The sequence below is a fragment of the Rhinolophus ferrumequinum genome, chromosome 5 (assembly GCF_004115265.2).
Source record: "Rhinolophus ferrumequinum isolate MPI-CBG mRhiFer1 chromosome 5, mRhiFer1_v1.p, whole genome shotgun sequence".
Classification (NCBI taxonomy): domain Eukaryota; kingdom Metazoa; phylum Chordata; class Mammalia; order Chiroptera; family Rhinolophidae; genus Rhinolophus; species Rhinolophus ferrumequinum.
Window position 1 is genome coordinate 51405687 of NC_046288.1, and position 26861 is coordinate 51432547.

The following is a 26861-nucleotide window of genomic DNA, read 5'->3' on the forward strand; positions in this document are numbered from 1 at the left end:
TTGGCTAAAAGACGAGTTAAAAAGTTTATTTTCAAATTTAGTTTTTGGTCTTGGAATCAGTAACAGAGCTTTACCTTTCATGCCAGCTCTTGAGAGTTGGTTTTTAGGTTAGACACTGTATTCTTATCTTCTCCTAGAAGTAAAATCCCACCTGAAAATGAAGATGTCAATACCACCATACTTTTTTCAGAGTATGAACTCCTCCTTGGAAACCAGCTGAGTATGGCCAGGAACTGGTCTGAGGATAGCCCCTGAATTGTCCTCAAGCACTTGTGGTCTTGACATGTGCATGAACTGACACCTCAGAAGGTGTTTGCTATGTCCCTGGAAACACTAACAGCCAAGCTGGTTTTGTTGTTGGACAATGTAAACTGGTTTTGGGCATCCATCCATTACTGATGTGCAAGCTTCTCATGATGAGAAAGGGCCTCACTTAGCAGCGCTTCTCAAAAGAACTGAGTAGCATGTTCAAACTGCTAAAAAGGTGATCTGCCAATCCACTGGCTCTTTTAGGACGGATCCTACATTGTCAGTGTAGGCTACTGGTGTCAGCTAAACTATTCCCCCCCAAATTCTTATTATTAAAGTTTTAACCCCCAGTACCTCAGAATGTGACTGTATTTGGAGATAGTCTCTTCACTGAGGTAATTAAGTTAAAATAAGGTCATTAGAGTAGGGTCTAATCCAATACAACTTATGTCCTTATAAGAAGAGGAAATTTAGACACAGGGATGTATAGAAGAAAGATGATGTGAAGACACATCAGAGAGAAGACAGCCATCTATAAGTCAAAGAGAGAGGTCTAAAAGAAACCAATCTTGCTGACACCTTGCTTTGGAATATCTAGCTCCAGCTTGTGAGGAAATAAGTTTCTGTTGTGTGAGCCACTCAGTTTGCCCTACTTTGTGATGGCAGCCCTAACAAATTAACACAGCTATGACTTGGGCTGTGAGTTCTCACCTTCCTTCATCTTCTGGAGGCCCACTGGCTCATCTGGACCTTTTTAGGGAGGTAGCTGAAAGTGCTGTCTATTTGTAGAAGCAGCTGAAGGTATCAGAAAAATGGGCTAAAGCTGTGAGTTCTCCAGACTGTGACAAAGCAGGGCAGGAACCTCCCTCCCTATCTTAGTCCCACCCTCATGTTTTTGCCCAAATAGCAAACATGGTAATTCTTTTTTCTATTTCCTCTTTTGCCTTCATTTTTTACCTTTTATAAACTTTAAAGACCCTATTGGTCAGCATCTAATCCTAGATAATTACTCAGTATAGTTACCTTGCATCAACCAGGAAAAGTGTACATCAAAATGACTAAAAATAAGACTAGTGACAGTAAATATTATTTTCCCAACAGACACCTATAAAGGACACATCTCATCTTGAAGTCATATGCTCCCCATCCTGAAATGCCTTTCTTGAAGAATATACTCATTCCTCCCATATCTGAACCATATCTGAAGTAGATCCCCATATTTTTCTTCTCATCCTCCGCCCCCGACCTTTTTTTTCCACAGTTCCTGGTCATAATGGGAACTATGATCTCTCTGCTTTACACCTGTCTGTATTCCCAGCATTTCCATTTCCACGTGGCACATCTTTATGCTCGCTTTGGGTACCCCAGTGCCCAGCATATTGTTGGCCAGAGATACCTGAAAGATAACTTCTCTGTTCCTCTGGTGCTCGTTCTACTGGGGGAAGCCGTTGCAGAGGGATTTGCTGGTTAGATTTCTGTATCTTACTGGTTTATAGAAGATTTTAGCATAGAGCAGTTTATTGAGTCCCACTTTCTCTATCTCTTTTGTTTTTACCCAGGAGCTGGTGTGATGAAGGATGAAGAGGTGGCAATGTATTGGTTTAGGTAAGAAAGATGACAAATCTACCAAAAGTAGAACTCTAGAGTTATCTTTTCAGGAAGTGCTAAAATATAAAACTTATGATTTTGGTGCTTTTCCCCCTAGAACAAAAATAAGATAGAGGTCTAAACTCTCTTCATATTAAAGTCTTGGTATTTTTCTACTTTTTCCACTTCGTGGTGGGGTAGGAGTACTAGCAGACCTGGTGTGGCTGGCTGATACATTTAAAAACAGTCTACACAATGTAAGCAAACAATAGACTAGCTTTAAAAGAGTAAAATGGGAGAACATGTACCATTCTAGGTCAAGATTCAGAACATCAATAATTTTATTAACAGTGCTCTATATTAGTAGGCTATATATTAGCAGTTCTCTATATTAGCATTACCTTGCTTAGTGAAATTTTGAACTCTTGACCATAAGAGATACATTAATTTGAAATTTCAAAGTGGAAACACAACTTACTCATTATTTAGTCCATCCGCTTTTGGGCCTAAATTTTATTCAACTGATGTCTATTCAGTGTGCTAAATTTTCCACAGGCAGCTTTCCTGATTTTGATTGTGTGGCATTGGCCTGATGAGTCCTCACAAAAAAAATATTTCATATTATATTTGCAGTTTGAGAAAGTAAGAATAACTTTGAAGACATACACTTGAATATCATACCTCTTACTCTAACTAGAGGTTAAAGAATAGAAATAAATAGGCTCGCAGATCTTAGAAACTCCATTCTACATGGAAACTGTGGTAGAAAATACCGACAAGTTAGGTGCAAGGCTGAACTTCCATAATAGAGAGAATTGGCTTTGGGTTCATAGTCTCAGTTCATTCAAAAATAGAAATCTTCTCAAGTGGAATTTAGTTATAATACCCTTTAAAGCTATATTTTCCAAGATGGCAGCCACATAGGCTACTGAGCACTTGAAATGTGGCTAGTGTGAATGGAAATGCACTGTACATGTAAGATACATACTGGATTTCCCATATTTTATATGAAGAAAGGAATATAAAGTATCTCATTAATAATTCTTTATATTGGTTACATGACAAATGATAATGTTTTAAATATTATTGTAGGGACAGAGCCCCAAAAAGCAGTTTCCAGGCTCTCGGCCTCACATAGAAAGGTGCTGGCTCAGGTAGTAAATGGCCATCGACTGTGATCAAATGGCCATCAGCTGTGGCTAGTTGGCTGTCAGCTGTAACCATTGAGCCATTGGGCACTAATATAACTGCCGTGGCTACGCTAGCAGAAAATGGGGGCTGGCAAGAAGATGGTGGCTGAGCCTGCAAGCGGCGCAGTGAGGGTTGGGAATTGTGTGGCTCCTGGTTCCTGTGTCTCCAACCCAGCCGCCAGCGAGAATATAGTGGTATGACTCCCCTACCTCTGGTTCCGTGGGTGTTCCTTTTTGGCCTCACCATGTCCTGCGTTCTTATGTGGGGAGCGGGACCAGAGACCCCGCAGGCTGCCCTGCATGACAATTATTATATTTAGAATATAAATGTATAAAAGAGTACTATATAAAGAGTACTATAGCAAAATTCCACTTCAGAGGATTTCTATTTTTGATAATGTTAAATAAAATTTATTGTTGAAATTAATTTTACCTATTCCTTTTTAAAAATTTTAATGTGGCTACCAGGAAATTTAAAATTATACGTGGCTTGAGTTATATTTCTATTGGATAATGTGGATGTATAGGGTCCCTTATGATCTTGAGAAGTATTTGGCTATCTGAGAGAAAAATTGAGCACAGCTATGGCTTTGCTATTACTGATGTATTGATGAGCTCATCTTTTCTCAGAAGTCCCTTTATTCTCTCTAGAATAGTAGTTGACCAACTTGGCTTGTCATGTTAGAATATTAGATTGACTTCACTGAGCAGGAAAAGCTCCCCAAGTGACTGTAATGTGTAGTGAGGTCAACCTTTAGAAGTCTGTAGTGGTTTATGAAGTAAATGCAAACGAGCAGAGGAAGCCATTTTAAGCCAACATAAACCTTAAAATGGGTATTCTAATAAAGTTCACTTGTCAATAGAAGAAATACCTTCCAGAATCAGGATGGGAATTAGAGTGGCAAAGTATAGTTGGTGATTTAACTATATGTGGGGACAGAGTCCCAGAGAGCAGTTTCCAGGCTCTCAGCCTCACGTGGAAAGGTGCTGGCTCGTGTAGTAGATGGCCATCAGCTGTGACTAGTTGGCCATCAGCTGTTACCGGTTAGTCATTAGCCACTGATATAACTGCCATAGCTAAGCTAACAAGCGCGGATTGCAGTTGGCAAGTGAGGTTGGTTGGCAGAGAAGCAGATGGCGGGTTGAGGATCATGTGGCTCCTGCTTCCTGTGTCTCCATCCCAGCCGCCAGCGATACTATAGTGGTGTGACTCCCCTATCTATGCCTCCATGGGTGTTGCTTTTTGGCCTCACTCTGTCCTGCGTTCTCATGTGGGGAGTGGGACCAGAGACCCTGCATGACACCCTGCATGACACTATACTTGACTGAAACCCTTGCAACTGCAAGTATAGGTTACACACCTGCAGCATTAGCATTATCAGGCAGACACTTTTTAGAAATGCAGCATCTGAGGCTGTGGGGACAGAGTCCCAGAGAGCAGTTTCTAGGCTCTTGGCCTCACGTGGAAAGGTGCTGGCTCGGGTAGTAGATGGCCATCAGTTGTGGCTAGTTGGCCATCAGTTGTAACCAGTTAGCCAATTAGCCACTGATATAATGGCTGTGGTTGCGTTGGTTGGGGAGTCGGGGGGTTGGCAGGCAGAGAAGTGGACAGCAAGTTGCAAGTTGTGTGACTCCAGCATCCAGTGAGACGATAGTGCCACCAGTGAGACGATAGTGGTATGACTCCCCTACCTATGGCTCCGTGGGTGTTCCTTATTGGCCTAGCCATATCCTGTGTTCTTATGTGGGGGGCGGCACTAGAGACCCCACAGGCCGCCCCACACGACAGAGGCCCTAACCCAGCCCTACTGAAGCAGAATCTTCATTTTAACAAGATTGTAGGGTGACTAGCACATGCATTAAGGTTTTAAAAGTATTGTTCTAAACATTTTGTAAGCCAGGCCCTTACATGGGACCACACAATTAAAGGCTAGTTTGAAAAATCTTTCCACCTTTCAGTGATGTCTTCCACTGTCAGGGACAGGGGTGGGGAAAGTGGTACAAAGTCAAGATTTTCCTCTGTAAATGTAATGGCTGTGTGCGATGTCAGAGGGTTGGTGGATGGGGGGAGGGGGGTTGTCACTATGTGAGGGATATAAATGATAAATGTCTAACTAAAAAAAATATTTTGCCCTGTAGAATTTATAGTTTATGACTTACAAAATAATTTATGTCTAATGAGGAAAACATAAAAAAAAAAGAATTGCCTGTACCCCACAGCATAGTACAAACTATTTTTGACATTTTGATGAATATTCTTTCAGAGTTTTAAAAATTAATATATGTGTAATACACTTTACTTGAAGATTTCACTATATTATAAACATAAACTTCAAGTCCTTTTCCCAGATTCTTACTATCACAAACTGCTGCTGGGAAGAGACTTTTATATACAGTATATATATTTTTGCACATCTGATTATTTCCTTTCCAAAAAAATCACCTGAAGTGGAATTATCAGGTCAGACAAGGATCATTCCTAAAGCCAAAAGCTTTGATGCATATCGCCAAACTACCTTGAAAGATGGTCCAAGTTCTAGTGTAAATGCTCATAGACTTATCAACATTGTTTTTAATCATTTGTTAATCTTTGACAACTTGAATAACAAGTCTTATTTAAATTTTATTTTTATCAATTGTGAAGTTGAAATTTTTTTCTAAATGTCTATTGTGGTTTTTTCTCTCTTGAGAATGGCCTATTCATCCACTCTGCCCATTTTGCCGTTGGATTTTGTTACTTTCTTACTCATTTTCCAAAAATTTTGTGCATTAAAGATAGCAAACTTTTGTACATTTTCTTGTATTTCTGACAACTTTTCCCCTAGTTAGTCATAGTTAATATGAAAAAAACTGCAAAGTAACAAGACAATAGTTATATAATCTGTACTGTCCAATAGGATACCTATCAACTACATGTGACCATTTAAATTTAAATAAACGAAAAGTAAAAATTCACTTCCTCAGTTGCACCATCTACATTTTAAGCATTTAATAGTTGTGCGCAGCTAGTGGCTACTGAACTGGATAGATCAGATACAGCACATTTCCATCTTCCCAGAAAGATCTATTGGAAAGTATTGGCACATTACATTTATATACTTGTATCAGCAATTGGAAATATTAGGTTGGTGCGAAAGTAACTGCAGTTTTTGCAATTTTTAACCTTTTAAGCCGCAATTACTTTTGCACCAACCTAACAGTATTTAAGTATCAGGTTCTATGTTACTGAATTCCTAACATTCCTTTCCTATATTTTGATTTCTTGTGTATTTTAGAAGAGTATAATTGTACTAATATTTGGAAAAGCTGATGAATGGATTTGGAGCAAATGAGATTTGGTTTTTTTTGTTTGCTTTTTAAGTACTGTACTTGTTTTAAGTAAGAGAAACATTTTTAATTAGGGAGACTTGTTAACGTTTGTCTAGATATATAAGATGGAAGTAATGGTTTCCAGTTATGGGTACATATTTTTATTGGTACTCCCCTTGGTTTTATGAAGATGTTTTTTCACAGGATTGTTTCCTGTTTTGTATTACATACTCCCTCACACCTGCCGTCAGCAGTCCCTTTTTCTTTTCCTTTTTTTTTTCAGATGAGCCTCCCAGCAAGATCATCCCCGAGCTTCCTTTAACCTTGCAGTAGGAAAATTGAAAAGCATGACTGGCTTGATGGAAGTAGGGTGATGAAATTAGCTGTCCTTCCCCTTCCAGCTGATAAGTCATTTCTTCTAAGCCTGCCCCCGATATATTATCTGCAATTGACAGACAAAAGTATTTTATATATAACTCACTTCCTACTCTTGATTTTTTACATACTTACATTGCTGTGAGTTATGAGAAGAGTCACAAAGCAAGGGAATCCAAGATTCATATATGTGCTTGGATCCTACTGATTAAATTCTTAAGGCATTCCATGTACCTGAAAGGCCAGGTTATTTCAAGGTCCTTATAGTCTCCTGTAAATTTCTAAGACTTTCTAGAGTATCATCTTTACACATTTATAGCATTTTCTTATAAGCAGAATAGAACACATGAAAATAAAAGGTAGATGGATCTCTTTGGGCACAAATTCCCGTGTCTCTTGGACTAATCCTTTCCTGGTTATTCAAAGTCATCAAAAGTAATACTACTGCTTTCTCTGGAAAGGTTTTCTTAATGTTTTCAAATAGCTCACAGTCTGTGACATTTGCATGCAGCTATTTTGAGTTAGAGACATTTTGATAGGCCCCCCCGCCCCAAATAAACCATTATGCTATCAGCTTTTTTTAAGTACTGCAACTGACATGTATTTCAATACCAAGTAATGTGTACAAGCCCCTCCCCACTCTCTCCCTTAATCTACCTTAGGCTGAGAGGTAGACAATGTTCAGAAGGAGGTGTCTCTGAGTGACTGAGGGATGAGTGAGTCTTGGGAATAATAATAGTATACTCAGGGACGTTGGTGGCACGCATTGCTTGGTGATGAAATTTTGAAGTAAGCATTTTGAGGCAGCCTGTCGAAATGGTGTAGTCAATGTATTCTTTTTACAGCCGATGGCTGGAAGTTTTACAGCTGACAGTGGGCAGGTTGAATGGAGTTATCTTCTCCAGTTACCATTTCCAAACCAAAATACAGAATTTGCTTGCAGAGAGGGGTGTCTCAGACATTACCTAAGAGTCTTGGCTAGAAAAACTTCCTAAAATTGGGCAAAAGAATCCATCTGGACTCTGATGTTGTAAGACTATTTCTTTGTGTAGCTCTGCTGTTATTATGAAGACACCCATGATGAAATCCAGATGAAATGGCATGTGTTTCCCTCAATACCTTAGAATGAGTCTGAACAGGTGTTAACCTGGCCCACAGCCTAAACACTTGGGCACATAGGTGCTTTCAGTTTACTCTTTACACTACTAAATAACTACCTCTCCTAGGAACCTAGAGATGCTTCTTAAAGTTGCTGCAAGACAGGGGATCCAACAAGCCCAGGAATTTCTGGAGAATGTTATTTGGACTAAAAGCAAGCTGTTGCCAACTGAAAGATGGGGGAGTTTTTATAAACCAGAACATGTGTCCTGAATGCTCTTTCTGGAACACAGGATGTTTCACTCTCAATCGTCCACAGTGTCCTTGCAATACTTTGTGGAACTTTTAATGGAATCTGCTTCTAGTTACAATTTTATATGCTGCTGTATCATCAATTTGCTGTTTAAAATCCTTTAAGAGAGGTGTTGCTTATGTTTGCCAGGGATCCAAGTTTGACCTCTTCTGGATAGAAGAACATTTTATTTGAATCTTATTACGGCTCACCTCAGCTAAGTTTCAAGTCAGTGAACATTATATGAAGTGGTGGGAGGAAAAGAAGGAAGAAACCTGTCACACCAGAGATTTGGCTTCTTTGATGTGTTAGTTGACACCCACAGATCCACTAAAGGAGCTAAAGTCATCATTAGCCTAATCTCTGACATGCGGTGTGCTGCTTAAAATAAACTTGTTTTCATGTCTCTACATTTCCATTTTCTGCTCTATTAGGTTTCTATGGTATTTTATCATATTCACTTTTTGTATTACAAAAAGTCCTTTATGGTGAAAATTTAAAAGGCTGTGAATGTTATCAACAAAAGGGAAGAGGATAAAGTATAAGACTCACATTTATTGAATAACTGTCATGTGTAAGTTGTGTTCCTAACTGCTTAAGAAATATTTTAGCATTCTTTAATTATAAAAGCCTTATGAGGTGGGTAGTATTATCATTCCCATTTTGCAAATGGGGAAACAAAGGTGCAGAGAAGTTAAGCAATACACGCAGGGTCATAGAGTGATGGTAGAATGATGGTAGAATGGGGGTTTTGAACTTCTTAACTTGTTCTACTAGCATTACTCCCTTGAACCATTAATACCTCTTTCTTAGCAACACATTCCTAAATGCGTCCAAGGGCAGATACTTTGGTTTATTACTAGTATATAGTGAGGACTTACTTTAGCCAATAACTCAGCCACATTTTTTAACTGTATTATTATTTTTTTTTTTTTGAGCATGAGCCATATATTCCTATTCTTTCAAAGTGGTATTTTTAATCTTAAATATGGTTGCCTGATTTATTGCATTCAGATTATAGCACAATTCTCTCCTGGGAATATAGATTCAGAAATATGATGTGAGAAAGACAAAAGTGTTAAACTAGAATTCGATAGAAAGATTAAGCTGTGTTTAAAATACTTGCTTCACTTTTAAGTTCAAGTGTCAAGTTTACATCATATGCATATACAAAATGACTGAAACTTAGGCAATCACTTCTTTGTCCAAACTTGAATACAAACTTTTAAAGATATAGATGAAGTGGTCAAGGTTTTTTTTCCCTGTTTTTATATTTTATGAAGCAATTACAAACTCTTCAATGTAGAAAATCCAAATCTATAAACTAAATTCTTCACTTGAAACTTTGAGGTATTTTTGCCATCCCTAGAACCACTTCAAATTTTCTTACATTTTCCTGGAGGACATATTTTTTATTTCAATCTATGTCGTTTGAGATATAACACTGGAAATTGTATCTTGAGCCACATGCACTCATTTGCGTAATGCTAGGACAATTTTGAGCATTGTGTAAATGTGCTACCTTCACAATGATACCCACTTTACCATGTTGCATTTTAAAGTAATACCTCAAAGACTTGTTTATCCAAAACCTGTTGTTGTGAAGATATACCATAGGAATAATCACTAAATGGTGTTAAATTTCTTAACCCTTGCCCATTGTTGGTGGGACTGTAAATTGGTGCAACTATTATGGAAAACAGTATGGAAATTTCTCAAAAAAACTGAAAATAGATGTATCATATGACCCAGCAATTCAACTTTTGAGTACTTATCTGAAGAAAACAAAAACACTAATTTGTAAAGATATGTGCAACCCTATATTCATTGCAGCATTATTTACAATAGCCAAAATATGAAAGCAACCCAGGTATCCATTGATAGATAAATGTACATACAGAGGGTGCCAAAAAAATTTATACACATTTTAAGAAAGGAAAACTATTAAAATAGTAATACTCAATATATACTGATAACAAAAGATGAACACAAGTCACGTTTGACTTCTGCAATTACAAGAGGTGCTCAAAGTGGTACGATCAGTGTCCAGACACTTCTGATTATGGCAAACTACTGCTTGAGCAATGTTGACCAAAGTGTCCACTTGTATATCTTTTTTGGCATCCCTAGTTCGTATGTATGTACACACACACAGACACACAATGGAATATTAGGCAGCAATAAAAAAAGAATGGAATCTTGCCATTTGGGAAAATATGGATGGATCTAGAGGGTATTATACTAAGTGAAAACAGGCAAAGAAAGACAAATACTGTGTGATATCACTTGTATGTGGAACTAAAAAAACAAAACAAAAACAGACTCCAGAAACAGATAAAAGGGATAGTTACCAGAGGAGAGGGGAGTGAGGGATGGGTGAAAAGGGTGAAGGGGAATATAGTCAATAATATTGTGATAAATTTGCACAGTGAGAGATGACTAGTAGAATCAGTGGGGTGATCACAATGTAAGGTATAAAAATGTCAAATCACTATGTTGTATACTTGAAACTAATGTAACTAATATAATATTGTGTACCGACTACACTTAAATAAAAAATTCCTTCCGGTGACTTCTATAAACATCACTAACTAACAATGATTTAGGTTGTTTTAAAGTGCTAATATGCCTTCTAACAGTTCTTTGTTGCTGAAATATAGTAATTGAAAAAGCATAACTACAATTAAAAAGACTGTAGTGGACTCACTATAAAATCCCTTCCAGTTTGACTTTTATATTACCTGAATGTTAAATAGGGCATTACCTGCCAATCCATGTAGGGTGAATCCTAACCCTTCACAAAAAACCATAGAATGGGATGGATCAGGATTTCCTGAATCCAAAGCTCTGCTTCTACCTTTCCTTTCTGTACCATTTCCCCGAAAATAAGACCTAGACGGACAATCAGCTCTAATGCATCTTTTGGAGCAAAAATTAATATAAGACCCCATCTTATATGATATCATTGTATCATATATTACATTAAAGATCTGGTATTGTATTATATATTATATTATATTATATTATATTATATTATATTATATTATATTACAGACTTGGTCTTATATAAGACCCGGTCTTATTTTACTATAAGTTTACTATAATTTTACTAAATTTACTATATAAATTTACTGTATAAATTTACTATAATTTTACTAAAATTAATTATTTATATTAATTTTTGCTCCAAAAGACGCATTAGAGCTGATTGTCCGGCTAGGTCTTATTTTCTGGGAAACATGGTAGTTGGTGGGAGATTCAAGGTAGGAAAGCAAGAAATAAAGAAATTGGATAGAGGGTAGAGGGAGAGAGAGAGGGAGAGAGATTGAGAATAACTTCATTGGCTCAGAGATACCCAGGTTTTCCTGCCCTCCTTCGTTCTTCCTCTATTCTCTTTCCAGGGCATGGTGGGTATGAGCTCCTTTCTATATGCTCCAAGTTTCCTGTTTAGCTCTTATTATATCTTAATCTTTTTTCTTTTCAAGGCAGATCTGCCTTGATGTCAATATAAAATATATTTTACATTAAAGTATGACATACATTTATGGTAAAGTATGACATACAAATCTTAAGTCTACAACTCACTGAATTTTCCATATATATCACCTGCTTAGCCACCACTCAAATGAAGATATAAATTTCCAACATTCCTTCCTAGTCAATACCCACATCCATGACCATGGATTAGTTTTACCTGCTTGTGAATGCCGTCATATTTGTTTGTAAATTTGGTTATAAATATTATACTATATAGTTTGTGTGTGGATTCTTTCACTCATACTTGTTTGTGAGATTTATTCTTGTTGGCTGCAAAGTCAGTTCATTTTCATTTCTGTATAGTATTTCATTGTATAATTATACCACAATATATCTTTTCGACTTTTGATGGCATTTAAGTTGCTTCCACTTCTTGGATATTATGAAGAAGTGCCTGTGAACATTCTTGTACAAGTCATTTAATGGATATCCATACTCATTGCTTTTGGGTATATACCCAGGAAAGGAATTACTGGGTTATAGGTTTACATATGTCTAGCTTTAGTTAGTTCTGCCAAGTATTTTTCAAAGTGATTGTGTTATTTTACATTCCCACCGTCAATTTCGGAGAATTCCATTTTTCCCACATCCTTGCCAACACTAAGTTTTGTCTGTCTTTAAATTAAAACCCTTTTAGTCTGTGCAAAGTGATACATTACTGTAGTTTTAAATTGCATTTCTCTGATGAGTAATAATGGGGAGCACATCTGTTTGGAATTGTTTGAGAAGGGGGGTTGGATATACAATGCAGCATGCACGGCATTTAAGATTCCCCCAAAGGAGCCTATCTATGATTTTCTGGAGGTGAACATTTTGGTGTGGCCACATTCTCAGAGGGAATCGGAACAGACTAATAGTGCAAACCTAAATAGTAAATAGATGGCTTTCAGTGATCTGAACAGAGCAAGGGTTTGGTGGTAGGTTGCCAACCTAGAATTTTCTGGTACAGTGGATGTAAACTTAGCAAGGAAACCAGAGAGAATTATGGCTAGTAATTCCTTAGAGTCATATAGGATAATTTTGTTATAATCATTCTTTGTTATACAGAATCTTACAGGGTACAATCTACACATACTGTCCCAGTAAGCAATATCAAATCAGGACACATATGTTATTTGGTAAAGTCTGTTGAATCTTGATTCAAGAATAGCAATAATGTGTTTTTAATTTTATTGGAAAACGTTATTGGCATGTGATAAAAATTGACTTAAACTATTGATGCATGGCCTACCCAAGTTACCCAAAGGCAGTGCTAATATCTGAATTAAATTTGGAATCTTTACCTACGATCCAACTTACTGCTAGGAGGTACTGATGCAAGATTTTAAATTCTTCATGAAGACTTTGATATCTATCCATATTCTTTTTCTGCCAAAGAAAGCATAGTAAGTCTTTCTCTTGTTCTTTCTCCACTCCAGACTCACTCTATTCTCTAAAGGAAGTAGGAAAGCTTGTGTGTGTTCCAGGTTTGGAAACGATTGCACCAGCTTTGCAATCGTGAACAAATGGCTTAACCTTGTGGAACCTCCGTTTCCTCAGCTGTGCAATAATAACTGCCCCATAGTTTTGTTGTGAGGATTAAATGAGCTAATGTTTGAAAAGCACATAGCACAGTATTTCACGTGAAGAAATCAAACTGAAGGTGGTTGTAGTAAAGTTGTCTGATAGGAGAAAATGAGAGAATAGTGATTTTCTGTCAGAGGTGGACTTATAATGAAGCAAATGAAGTTTAAGCTTCAGGACGTCCCTAGAAGGGACCCTTCACAGATGTACACAATAAGATACGTTAACGACAATTGGATAGGGTCACTTTCTCTTCTCATTTTGACTTTCTCTTTTATCACATTTGCCCTTGCATCAACTGGCATTGGAGGGCTGTGGGCATTTGGGGACTTCAGTTGTAGGAAAGTTGAGTTGGAAATATGTTTAGTGTGGGTGTATATTTGACTCACACGTCTACACATGACTGAGTTACTGCTAGCTGTCTTGATGTCGAAATGGCTTCTAGAAAAATTCCAACTGTCCACTGTATTGTGCAAGTATGAGGCCAGGCACGTGGTCACGCTTTCGAATGTGTGTATAGTATCCAGCATCAGAAGTATGTAGGTGGTGGAGGAGGAAATGGCTTGATATGTACTAAACTAGATACAGGTGGTAGAAAATTCTTCTCAAGTTTAAAGATCCCATGTTAAAAAAACTTGATAAAAGCCTTCCTAATATTGACCACAATCCTAAAAATGTATATGAAATTACCAATGAGTTGTGAAGCTGAAAGCAGTTTTGCTAAATTATTAATTTAAGAAATTGAACAACCCTGCTTAAAGAGATGCTGAAGTCCTTTTCTCTCTATAGAAATTATTAGGTTGGTGCAAAAGTAATTGCAGTTTAAAAGGTTAAAAATAATTGCAAAAGCTGCAACTACTTTTGCACACCAATTAATATAAAATAATTGTCATATAACAAGGTACCCAAAGAGCATTAAGTTGAAAAACTAGAGGGAAAAAAAGACTACTAGAAGTGTGTCAAGAAGTTAATAAAATTGTTATTTTTCTGGATGTTTGTAATATTTTGTCAGGTTTTAATTTGTTATTTGTTGTGATTTCTTATTTCCTGATACATTTGTACTCATTTTTGAATTCACAAGTTTGCATTATTTCTAACGGGAACCCTCATATTGTAAAAACTTCCGGGCGTACACAACCTGAATCCACCTCTGCTTGTGACTGTGTCTCCTGTAGGCGATGACCCAGAGGGGGCTTGTTAGACACACCTCACTCAGTTTGTGGCTTTCTGTGGCTCTGCGTTCTGAAGCACCATGAAACCGAGAAACAAGAACTATATATGGCTGGTAGGGAAGGGATTTTCAAAAACTTCACTTTGCTGTCACATTGCTTCAGTTCCTTTTGCCAAGGCAAGTACTGGCTTTGCATTACTGAAGGAGAAAAATGGAAGTTTGTAGTCCCCTTCTTTCCCAGTGTAATTACACAGATGACTTGGGATCTATAGATTCTTGATCATGCATAATGAGATGACAAACTACACATTAGATAAAGAGACCATGCCTCAGAATTCAATTGCAAGAGAGTACACTATATAATCATAGTTACTTTATAGGTAAAGAAACAGGCATAAGAAGGTCCAGCTGATTTATCAAGGTACCAGTGATTAGGATTAGACCCAACCAACTACTGGATCAACTAAACTCTATAACTTGTTGCTACCTTGCTAAATGATTCACTTCAAAAACCAGAAGAAAAAAATTTTACCTTGATGTTTCCTTGGCAGCAGATGCTAAATTAAAAGCAAAATAGTGGTTGAACATACGCAGTTTTGTTAAAAAAAAAAAAAAAAAATTGTGGGCTCTGAAGCAGCAGTCTGAGAAGCTCCTTCCCGTCCTTTGTTAATCGAAAAGAGAAGTTCTTTATCTGGGATGCTGCCATGGAGCAGTTATTTTAGAAAAATCTGTTGTCTGAGGCATGAAAATAAGAGGGCCTCTCCCTCTGAATCTTTTCTCTCTTACCCTCCTGCTTTGGCTTTTTAAATTTTCTCCCAGGAAATCAGTGTCATGTGTGCAATTAACACTTAACACCCACCTCACTGAGATCTAGTCATCAGTACCTGTATCTAGTTGGAATGATTAGTTACAATTTTGCTGCAATTAAAGACAGACAGTATGTGCATAAGGTGTATTATTAATAGAATACCCATTTTTTTCTCTAGGTACTTTAAATTCCTTGGTTAGGCCAAACCTTTCCAGGGCTACATTCCTTGTATAGTTATGCTTTTAAAAACAGATGCTTTTACTGAAATGCTTTGGTATTATGCCATCCACTTCCTTTGAGAGCTGCTATAGGATAGAACCTCTTTAAACCGTAGGGATATTGTTTGCCGTAGCTTTGCTAATCACAGGATGGTCCTGGCCAGATGTACGAGTGTCTCCTGGGAGCAGTTTAGAAATGCAGACTGTCAAGCCCCACCCCAAATCTACTGAACCAGTGTCCGCATTTTAAGGTTCCCCAGGTGGTTTATATATGTATTGAGGTTTGAGGTTCACTGTTCTACATTGTTTGGTGTACTTTCTTGAGGACTTACAGGGAAAATTTATTTCAGATACAACCTAGTGTTGAAGTTCCTGGGCATGAAGGAGGCAAAGAGTTCTCCTGATTTGGAGGTTGCCAGCCCCTCTTACTGGTTATGTGTTTTGGGGAAATCCACTTAACTTCTCTAAGGCCCAGTTTTCTTCTATGTTTTTTGTTTAATTTTTTTTTTTTAATTGGGGAATAGTAGGAAACAGTGTGTTTTTCCAGGACCATCAGCTCCATGTCAAGTCGTTTATTTCAATCTAGTTGTGGGGAGTTCAGCTCACTGGTAAGGCCCAGTTTTCTTTTCTGTAAAATACAGACTATCATAGTAGCACCTCCTGCATGGGGTTATTGATTAAGCCCTGTAGTTGCACATGATAACCAATAAATGTTAGCTATTTTTGTTATACTCACTAGCAGAAATTAATTTTTGTTTTCTTAATAAAATGGTTTGTTTTGTCTTACAGGCTCATATAACTGATGGCTTGGGGGTGGTGGAATTGGCTGCTAGGAACCAGAGTGCCAAATTTACAGCCCTTTTCAGCAAGTGTTTGACTTTGTGCCTGACTTATTTTTGGGGCGGAGGGGTGCTTTTTTTCTAAAAACTATGGAATTTCCTGCTTGTCTTACTCAGCTGGCAACTTGGCATCCCTCCTCATGTTGGTAGCTCTCCTTGTTAGAGCGCAAGCTTTGGAACCAGAAGTAATGGGTCCAATGTAGTTTGGGCCACTTTCCAGCAGTATGATTTCAGCAAAGTTATTTATCTTCTCTAGGGCAATTATCTGTAAAATGAGAAACATAGGATGTTGTATTGCTACAATAGATAATGCATGTGAATGATTAGCATAGTGCCTAGAGATATGGTTAAAACCAAGCCTTTTTTCCCAAATTAAATTTAGTAATCGTCTCTGTGGAATCAGCTGGAAATAATTACAGGGCCATGAGTGAAGTCCTATTTCTGTCATTGTTGAGGATTCTTTTTGCGTTGGGCTCCCATGGATGACAAAAGCTTCTGGGTTGTGTGTATTGATGATTAGTGGTGAGTGCAGCTGTGATTAAATGTTGTCTAAGTTTCATGACACATCAGGGATGGTGGAGGAGGAAGGCAGGACATATTTACTCTTACCCAGGGAACACTGTACAACACAGTTTCAGACTCGCCTTGAATTCCTTTTTGTTGTTTTTCTTTATTTCCCCTTTTTATTCTGGAGCATTATTTTTCTTTTGCATATTTCTCTTCCTAAGACTATGCTATAGATACCATAATTAATTTATTTCCGAAGGAGTGCAATACATTTTATTTTCTTTTGGAAGTCTTTAATCTCTACCTTCTTTGAGCTGTTTTTTTAAGGATCTGCGATGCAAAATGCATGAGAGTCAAACAAACAGATCTTTCAATCTCAGAATTCTGAAAAAATGATTATTTAAACTCATTTTCTTACAAGAGACTATACAAAGTTATCACACGAGATGTTTTTTCTATCCACAAAATCCTTGGGGATATGGCTACATTCTAGTAGAAATTGATCTGTATATTTTCAGAAAGTTTTTCTTATGAATATATGTTGAATAAAGGATGAGTTTTTGAACAACAAGGAGGCTGGAGCATCAGTGCAGTATGCTTATTCTACATTTCATATGGGTCTTTACCTGTTCTGGCTCCTTCTCCATATGGCAGCGGAGGAGACAGATAAAATCTGATAATTTTGCCTTTTTTTTTTTATTGGGGAAGGGGAATAGGACTTTATTGGGGAACAGTGTGTACTTCCAGGACTTTTTTCCAAGTCAAGTTTTTGTCCTTTCAATCTTAATTGTGGAAGGTGCCGTTCAGCTTCAAGTTATCCTTTCAATCTTACTTGTGGAGGGCACAGCTCAGCTCCAGGTCCAGTTGCTGTTTTCTGGTTGCAGGGGTGCTCGAGCAGCCCACCATCCCTCGGGGAAGTTGAACCGGCAACCTTGTGGTTGAGAGGATGCGCTCCAACCAACTGAGCCATCCAGGAACTCAGTGACAGCTCAGCTCAAGGTGCTGTGTTCAATCTTAGTTGCAGGGGGCGCTGCCCACCATCCCTTACGGGAGTTGAAGAATTGAACTGGCAGCCTTGTGGTTGAGAGCCCACTGGCCCATGTGGGAATCGAACTGGCAGCCTTCGGAGTTAGGAGCATGGAGCTCTAACCGCCTGAGCCACCGGGCCGGCCCTAATTTTGCTTTCTGATTAAGCAACATTGCCCACTAGCTCCCTGTTGCCTACAGTATTAAATCCAGTACGAAAGGCTTTACCTGTTCTAGCTCCAAATAACCTCCCGTACCTCAGTCCTGCAGTGAGGACTAGGGAGCTCCCGCTGCAATGGCCTTACCATCACTGCCTACAGGTTGCACCCCTTTTCAGCTTGCCTTTGCTTTGCCTGCTCTTCCATCCAGAATGAGCCCCAAAGTCCTTTCAACCTGGAGGCCTCCCTGGACTCCCCCAAACAATTATTCTTTCCTCTTGGATCCCATAACAATTTGTAGCTAACATTTGTATATCACGTATTATGCTGGCTAATAATTTTTCCATTTATGAATCTCTAATTAGCTTATGAGTGATTTGAAGGTGGGGACATTGCCCTTTTCTTGTTTGTATCGTCCATAACATCTAGCACAATGCATATCACATAGAAGGTACCCAGTACAAGTTAGCTGAAGGGACGCATTCACCTACATTTGTATTGTTTTAAGGAAGACGGTACATTTTGCTATTCTCGGGTTCAATTTAATTTTGTTAATCTTAAATACATGTAATAAATATGAAAGGGAGCAGAGATTGCCACCCCCAAATATGCCTCTTTGAGACATTGATTATTTTAAGTTGGTGATTTTTAAGAAACAAAAATCTCAAGAAAAATCTTTTGCCTTTCCCCTAACTGCCTAAAATAATTTTGATAGAGGACCTGCTCCAGGAAATGAGCCATCATCATAGATAACTATAGTTTAATACAAACAAAATGTGATAGACAGGGAGGAACCTCTGATCAGCGTCCTCTCTGTGTCCCATTGTTAAAGATGGCCCAGCAAACATTTGTTTACCAAGCATTTGCTTTTCTATCTCTGTGTGAGTTCCCTTCCTCCCCTTTGATGCCCCGAACCACTATCCCATTTCTCCTTAGCTCAAGATGGTATATAAGACTTAACTATGATTTGTCCTGGTTCCTCCATATCCTCATGGAACCTCCATATGTACATGCACAATTAAATTTGGTTTTATGTTCCTGTTTATCTGTCCCATGCCAGTTATATTATTAGCCAGCCAAAAGAACTAAGAGAGAAGAGTGGAAATTTCCTCTCCTCCACAAACATTAATGCAAATTATCCTCTATACATATTTTAAACAAATACTTGTATCTTCCAGTTAATTTGTAAAATAAGCCCAAATTCTCATTGATTTTTATGACTATGAGTATTGGAAAACATGTTTAAAATGTGTTTTCCTTATGGGGACCTGGTAGGTGAAGGTCTATGTGTCAGCCCCAAGATGCCGCAGGCTGCCTGGGAGCAACTCCGATGCTACCAGCTCGTCAGTGCAGCTTGCAGTTCAGATTCCCTGTTAGTCACTTAACTGATCTTTTTGGTTAGTAAGAGAGCAAGATTACCCACAGAACTCTGTAACCATGGTGATAAGATGCCCTATTTTAACTTTTCAACGGGAGAGATGAGATACTCTAGCACTTCTGGGCCTGTGGTTCCCAGTAGAATTTTGGGGAGCCATCCAAGCGTTTAAGCCATAGAATCAGGCCTTGAACAGATAATTACATTTTCCTTTATACTGTTACCTTTTAAATTAGAGGTCATGACTGACAGCACAGATAGTCCATGACCAGCCAAATGTGAGGTCTGGGGCAAACTTGGGAGGCTTGTCATTCTTAAAATACACCAACTGGGGCAAAGCTCCTTTTAGCCAAGGGCTTTACTTTTTAAATAAAATTGGTATTCTTACCAAATATAATGACAGTGCACTTTCTTACATGTGATGATATAAACGACTATGGAAAATGAATGTGATTCTTGTAGAAAATCAAAGAGTTCATTTAGACTATGTTTTCCAATCAAGATTGGCCTTAGATCTAGTTAGAATAGACAATAGTGTACATTTCAGATTTAGGTGGCCCTGAGAAGGTACAATGTCCAATATTCCTTTTTTTGAAATCTGAAAATCTAACTTGCCAGAGTTTTTCCCTTTAAAGGCTTACAAACCATTATAATGTAAGTATTTCTGGGAAAGGCATCACAGTAGAAAAGAAGCTAGAATTTAGTAGGCCATGAAATAAAATTGATTTTTAGCCATCTTTGCTTGGCCTGAAGAGTGTTTTATATATATTTTTTGAACCAACAATTATAAGGTGACTTCACATAAAAACCTATGTTACTCTATTACTGTTAAATAATAGTTGATGTGGCAAAACTAAATTCTCACAAGGCTGGGGCCCAATAGCTGCTGCTGTCCTATTTAAATGTGCCAAATTCTTTCTAATTTGTCATAGCCTCCACCCCTGCCCCATATATTCAGAAACACCTTTTAGGGCTTCCTCACTCATTTATTTATATCCATCTCCAAGAGGTGAAAAAGAATCTGAGTAGTAACGCTGATAATTCAGGGGCATTTGCTTTTTGTTCAACCTGGGTTTGCCTTAATCTCTAAGATAATTTTTAAGAGCATTGAGACTTTCCTATTCTTCTTCTATTCTGTTATTCTTACCTGCTATGGACTGAATGTTGTGACCCCTCAAAATTCATATGTTGAAATATGTTGAAACCCTAACCACTGAAGGGGTTCAGAAGAGGCCTCCCCAAGATATGCCATTTTGGCATGTGGATGACTTTTGAGCTGAAGGCAATTGAGACACTGCAGGCTCAAGAGAAACTTCTACCTCTCTCTTAATACATTTAAGTTAGGGGTCTTGCCCAAAATAAGAGTTATCACCACAAATAACTTTTTATGAGTTATCTATAGGGCAGGGCAAACTTGTAATTACTGCATATCTGCTCTTCCTAAGGTTCTGTAAATGACATTCCTCCCGTTTGAAGGCCCGAGTCATCTTACCTCAACCTTATCTGAGAATGTCACATGTGCCTCATTTCCCGTTTCTGTCTCTGAAACTCTCATGTACGTGGGTTTCCCATACATATGTATTTAAATTTGGTTTTTTTCTCTTGTTAATCTGTCTTATGCCAATTTGATTATTAGACTAGCTGGAAGAGCCTATAAGGGCAGAGGAAAGTTTTCTCCTTCCCGACACCTCTGGGATACCAGAGGGCTAGCTCCCTCTGTAATGTGAGGATATAGGCAGAGGGCTGCCATCAATGTAAATCAGGAAGGAGATTCTCCCCAAGAACTTGACCATGCTGGCACCCTGATCTTGGACTTCCAGCCTCCAGAACTGTGAGAAATGAATGTTTATTGTTTAAGCCACCGAGTCTATATGGTATTCTGTTATAGCAGCCCTAACTGACAGACACACTAACCCCATTCTCCCTGTGGAATATTAACAGAAAACAAACAAAACAAAGAAATCAAATAACATATGCATTTCTAACACGTTTTCCTTCAAATATTTATTCGAAAAGTCTTACTATTTATATTTCGAGCACAAGCACACACACCCAAACACACAAATGGAACAGAGAAATTCCACTTTTACTTAAGGCTGCCTTGAATGTTTGAGTTTTTCCAAGTTGTTTAAATATTACCTCAATAGGAAACACATTGTAGTTGTACCTGAAAAATGCAGCAAAATTGAGTTGAGCTGTGGAACTTATTCCGTAAATTTATTTACGGAAAAATGTTGAGTAATCTATTCTCAAATCTCACTCTCCATAGGAGAAGCATTGTTTAGTTAAGAGTTTTACCTGAGAGCAGAAGCACTGGACATAGTTTGGAGACGCTTCAAAACTGGGAAGGCAAGTGTGGGAAATGGTTTTCTTTCTTCCTTGGGAGTCTTGAGAGTCTTAGGAGTTTATCAAAGGTCTCTAACGTCTTCTTTATCTAAATCACTCCTGTGTTTACTGGTTTCTGAAATATGATGCTTACTTTATAATTTGTAACAAAGCTTGAGATGAAGATATTTGTGCAAGGGTTTATATACAAACATCCTTGGAAGCATAAACACTTTGAGTTACACTCATTCACATTAAGCTATATGTAGTGGTCATGGAAGTATACCATACCAATGTCCCCTTAAGAGAATCTTTAGTGGGGAACATAGTGAGCTGACAGCCCAGCCATTCTATCTTTAGATCCACCACTGCAAGAATATGAGACCAATTTCATAAGCTGCTTTCAGGCAATCACTCATCATGTTCTAATGGTCAGAACTAGTTCAGATTCCCAGGTGGAGACCCCCCTTGGCTGACTGAGACTTTCTAATAACTGTGCTTCTATCTCATGCTCTTTCTGCCTAATCCCTCCATCCCTCTCTCTTTTCACGGTGTCAGACCTATATTGTGGTCTGAAGTTTCTCCCAGACTTCCCTTCTTTTCCTTCACAAGCATTTCTTCCAATAAATCTCTTGCACCTTTAGAGTAGATGTCCTGTTTTGACATCTACTTCTCAGAGAATCCAAATTAGCACACTGTAAATGACTATTATTGGTGAAGTCAAGAGGAATTACAAAGCAATACCACACAAGGACCTAAGGAGGACTGTGTGGGTGCCTGAAAAAGAATACAAAACGATTAAAAAAAAAATGATACACTTTCCTAGCAATCAGCTAGGGATACTATGTCCCTAGATAGTGAGAGGATCTAAATAAAATTTAGAACAAGATGCTGGCTCCTGGTCTTTGGGATGGTAGTGGAGAGCAAATCTAGTAGAGGCCAGGTATAACTCATTAAATAATAACAATAGATAGTACAATAAATAGACAAGGTTTCAATGAAGAATTGCCAGGTGTTATGGTCAATATATGCCCGGAGTTCAGAGACAGGAAGGAGGACTACATGGAACTTCAGAACTTTTGGGGAACATTTTTTGGATAGACCTTCTTCCTAAAAGCTAGGTCTTACAACTGGGCTGGTTACTTTTACTACCAAGAAAGTGAATAATGGAGAAGGCTCAAACAGAAGGGTTATGGTAATATTAGGGCAGGTGGTCACCGTGCACTACTCTAGAAGTGTATTTTTCAAAAGGGGCCTCAAGACCTCTGAGGAATCATAAATTACATATAAGAAATTGAAAAAGGCTATGTTTTCATTTTGTTGTTAATCTAAAAAATTGTCATTTGCATATTTGTGATCCCCTGAATCATCTTCTAATTGAGAACTACCTCTCAATTTCTTTGATGCCGTTTTTATTTGTGCTTTTAATTATGTTGGTCCCTAATATACCACTTTAATCATCGCAAGCTGATGAGAAAAAACAGAAGACTTCATATATAAATTAAGGATTCTTGCCAAGTGAAGTCCAAGTAGACATCATTTGTGCACTGCAGAAATAATTATTTTGCTGAACAGTAGTTCGAATAGAGAGTAGTGGTGACAAAATTGAACCATCACCAAACACAGGATAATATATATATCACAAACTCAAAACCATTATGTGCTAATAGATGTGATGTGGTAACCTAGATTTAGCAAAACAACTTTAATTTTCACATTAAATTAATGTGGTAAATTTGAATTTTATTACTTTTTAGTGTTTAAAATAGAATGTGTAAGTTTGATTTGGCTTTTTTATTACATAAAATATATACACTTAAAGAGTCTATACTTAGTTTTATGCACAATCTGATTCACATGTAAGTATTCCCAGTCTTTCTCCTGTCCTCACCCACAAAAGGGAAAAGTATATGCTCACTTAGTTTACCTCTGCTCCAGACCTTCCCCTGAACTCAAGAGGAGGGTCTGCTTCTGAGCAGGTAATTGGATCATGGAGCTACAAATCCTTCAGCCATAAGAGGGAGTCTTCAACAGCCCCCATGAGGTGAAAAGACAAGGGGAAAGATTTTTGGTAAGAGAAGCAAAGTCTATATAACAAAAAGTGAAGTGTTAAAAAACCAAAATTTAACTGAGTAAATTTGAAGATCTAATTAGTTTTATTAAGCAATTCATGAATTGGGCAGCATCACATTTAACAACTAGAAGGGTACTCCAAGGGGCTACACAAAAATGGAAGTTTTGTATCGATGTAAGAAAAGTCCAAACCTGTAGAGAACTTTAATGAGTTTATTTGAGCTAAACTGAAGACAATTGCCGGATAGCAAAATCTCAACAGATTAGGAAAATGCTCTGGAGAATGGCAGTTTTGCAGCTTATTTCATACATTAAAATCAAAGGAGGAGACATAAGGAGGGTTACATGAAATCCATTAGTGGTAGATTAAGGGGGTGGGAAAAAGCAAAGTGGGGAAATCTCTAGGATTGGATAAAAAGTAAAATGGAAAGACACTTATTTTACATTGGTGAGTAATAATTAACATTTACAGCACACAGAGATGGTATTTTGGGGAACAAAATAACAATGAGGGGTTCTGTGGTCTCAAGCTCTGGTGCTGGGCTGCGTGCCCTGAGGGGTTTGGAAGAAGGGATTACTCTGACATTCCAAGGGTATGTTATTTTAGATGCAAAAAGACAACAGATAATCTCACTTAAGGTAAAAATTGACCTTTGTCAAGGAAGCTACTGGCTAAGGATGTGACTACCCTTCATGACCCACTTTTAGTTAGGAATTATGTGCAGATCATTCTATGCGGTTAGTATTAGTCTCTGAGTTTGTAGGACTTGCCATGTTAGCCTCCCCTGAGCTTGTCAGATTTAGTATGTGGCTCCTCTTTTGTCTACATTTGTGTAGGAAGGGTGGTGCAAGGGAGCGAATGAAAGAAAATAAAAATTTATTTTTAGACCAGGGTATCTTCTTTGGGGAAAAAGGGAATGCAAGCCTTTTTATCATGCCGATTGCCTTTTCTTTAGGGGATGGTGGATGGTGATGATCCGTGTGGCAGTTTACCTCATTGGTGTAAACCAGAAAATTCCAGAGCAATTGGTTTAAAATTCCAATTCTGGGAGAGGCTGAAACTACAATTAGGTCAGTTTTTATGTTTTGGTTTGGGTGTGGTTTAGTAGTGACTATTTTGGCCTGTTGTTTCTTCTTTTTTGAACAAAAGAAAGAAAAAAATCCACAATTTTGGGGGGAGTGGAAAGAGAATTTCAGGGGGTTTGGTAAGAAAGAAGGTGTAGAGTATTGTTAGGGGGCTAGATAATTTGAGAGCAGAGGCAATATGAGAAATGTTTCTGGGGTTCACGAATAAGAGTCTCTTAGTGTCTTTCCTGGAGGCCTAGGTGTAGATTGGTGTTCCTTTTTCAGTGCTGTGAGGAGAAAGGCCTGTTTGTGCCTAAAGACGGATGGGAATCCTCAAGGTTGGGCCTTTTGATATTCCCGTCAGTGTGAGCTGCAGATATGCTGTTATGGACCGATTAAGTTATGGACCAATTAAGTTAAGCACTTGGAAATTTCTCAAGGACACACATTACATTTCAAGGGAGGTATTGAGAAATGAAAGACATCTAGCCCCAATCCAAAGTCAGAGCTGCTATTATTCTGAAGTAGGGAAATTAGCATTTGGTTTCTTTCTTGCTTTGCCTGGGTGTATGTGTAGGGGGAAGGGGTGCTTACTAGAATAATAAAGAAGATACATTAGTCTTAAGTAGCTCAAGATTCATAAATTCTTTAGGGTCACAATTCTCCCATTGCTTTAGCTGAATGGAGTTTTATGGTGGTGCTGTTCTGTAGGAAGCAACCTGTAGGGGAGAAAGCACTGAACAGCCAGGTAAAATGCAATGAGCGCCGCATGTAAAGCATAACTAGCATCCTGTCGTTTGCTCATCCCAAATAGCTCTTGCAGTTGTCCATTCCTCTCCATCTCTACTGGCTTTCATCTCATCTGCATTGTTAAAATAGTTTTATTTATTTTCTTAATGGGAGCCCTTGCTTCCAGGAGGTATGTTTTCCACTATTTGTTTATATCCACTCTTCGAACATATCTATTAAATGCTTCTATGGACAGCTCTCGTGTTGGATGCTACAATGAGGCCCTAAAGACAGTCTCTGCCTCTGCCAAGATTACAGCCTAGTGGGGACAGAGACATGAAACGAGTAATTCAAATGATGAAAGTGATAGTGTTTCCTGATCTCATTTTACAGAGGAAGGGAAAGTCTGGGAGCTCAGAGAAAGGCTTCCTGAGGAGCACAGAAGGTCTTGTACCTGAGGCTACAAGGCTGAGAATGATTTCACCAAGCAGATGGCAAGCAGAAGGGCAGTGGGACAAAAATGTTCCCCAGTGCAAGACTGGGAGAGGCCGAATGGTGCCTAGGAGAAAGCAAAGAACTAGCCTTCTGGGGTCAGGTGGGTAAGGTGGGAGTTAGCCCAGGTGAGGTCTGGCCTCAGTCTCAGGTCTAGATGGGACCTATAAACCAGGTGGAGATTTAGCTTTTTATTCTAAGGGCTGTTGGATGGCAATTAAGGTTTTGAACCATGGAGTAGCTTTAGAGTGGGGAATTTATTCCAAGCGGTTAGCTAATTTTTTTTTTTTAGTGCAATCTGATTATGTCACTCTTCTTTAAAATCTTCTAGTGACCTCTTAATGCCATCAGAATGACATCTAAATTTTTAATAAAGTTTGCGAGGCTCCTCTTGAATTAATTCATGCTGCTTCTCCAGTCTCATCTTTGATTCACTGCCGACCCTCTTTACACCCCACTCCTGCTCACGTCACACTCCTTTCCTGCTTTAGCCTAAGGCCTTTCATTTGTTTTAACCTTAACCCAGAAAATAATTTTCAGCATTTTACATGGTGATCCATGTAAATATTATATACACATTGTATATAATATTATAAGAATATATTGTATATAATATGTTAGGTAAAACTTTATAGAAAAATGAAGAATGCCCTCTAATATTTTCCCTTTTTTTTTTTTTTAAATGTGGGTTCACACTTATCAAATTAATTTTATGACCAACTATGACCATTGATTCCTCCAGCATCTGGTTGTCCCTCTTCTCATGGGATTTTTGCACCTGTGCTCCCTTCTGAGGAAGAAAACATTCCCTTCTACTGTTTCCTGGGGATTTCCTACTTCTCCTCCCCATCTCAACTTAACTAGAAGGTCTCGGG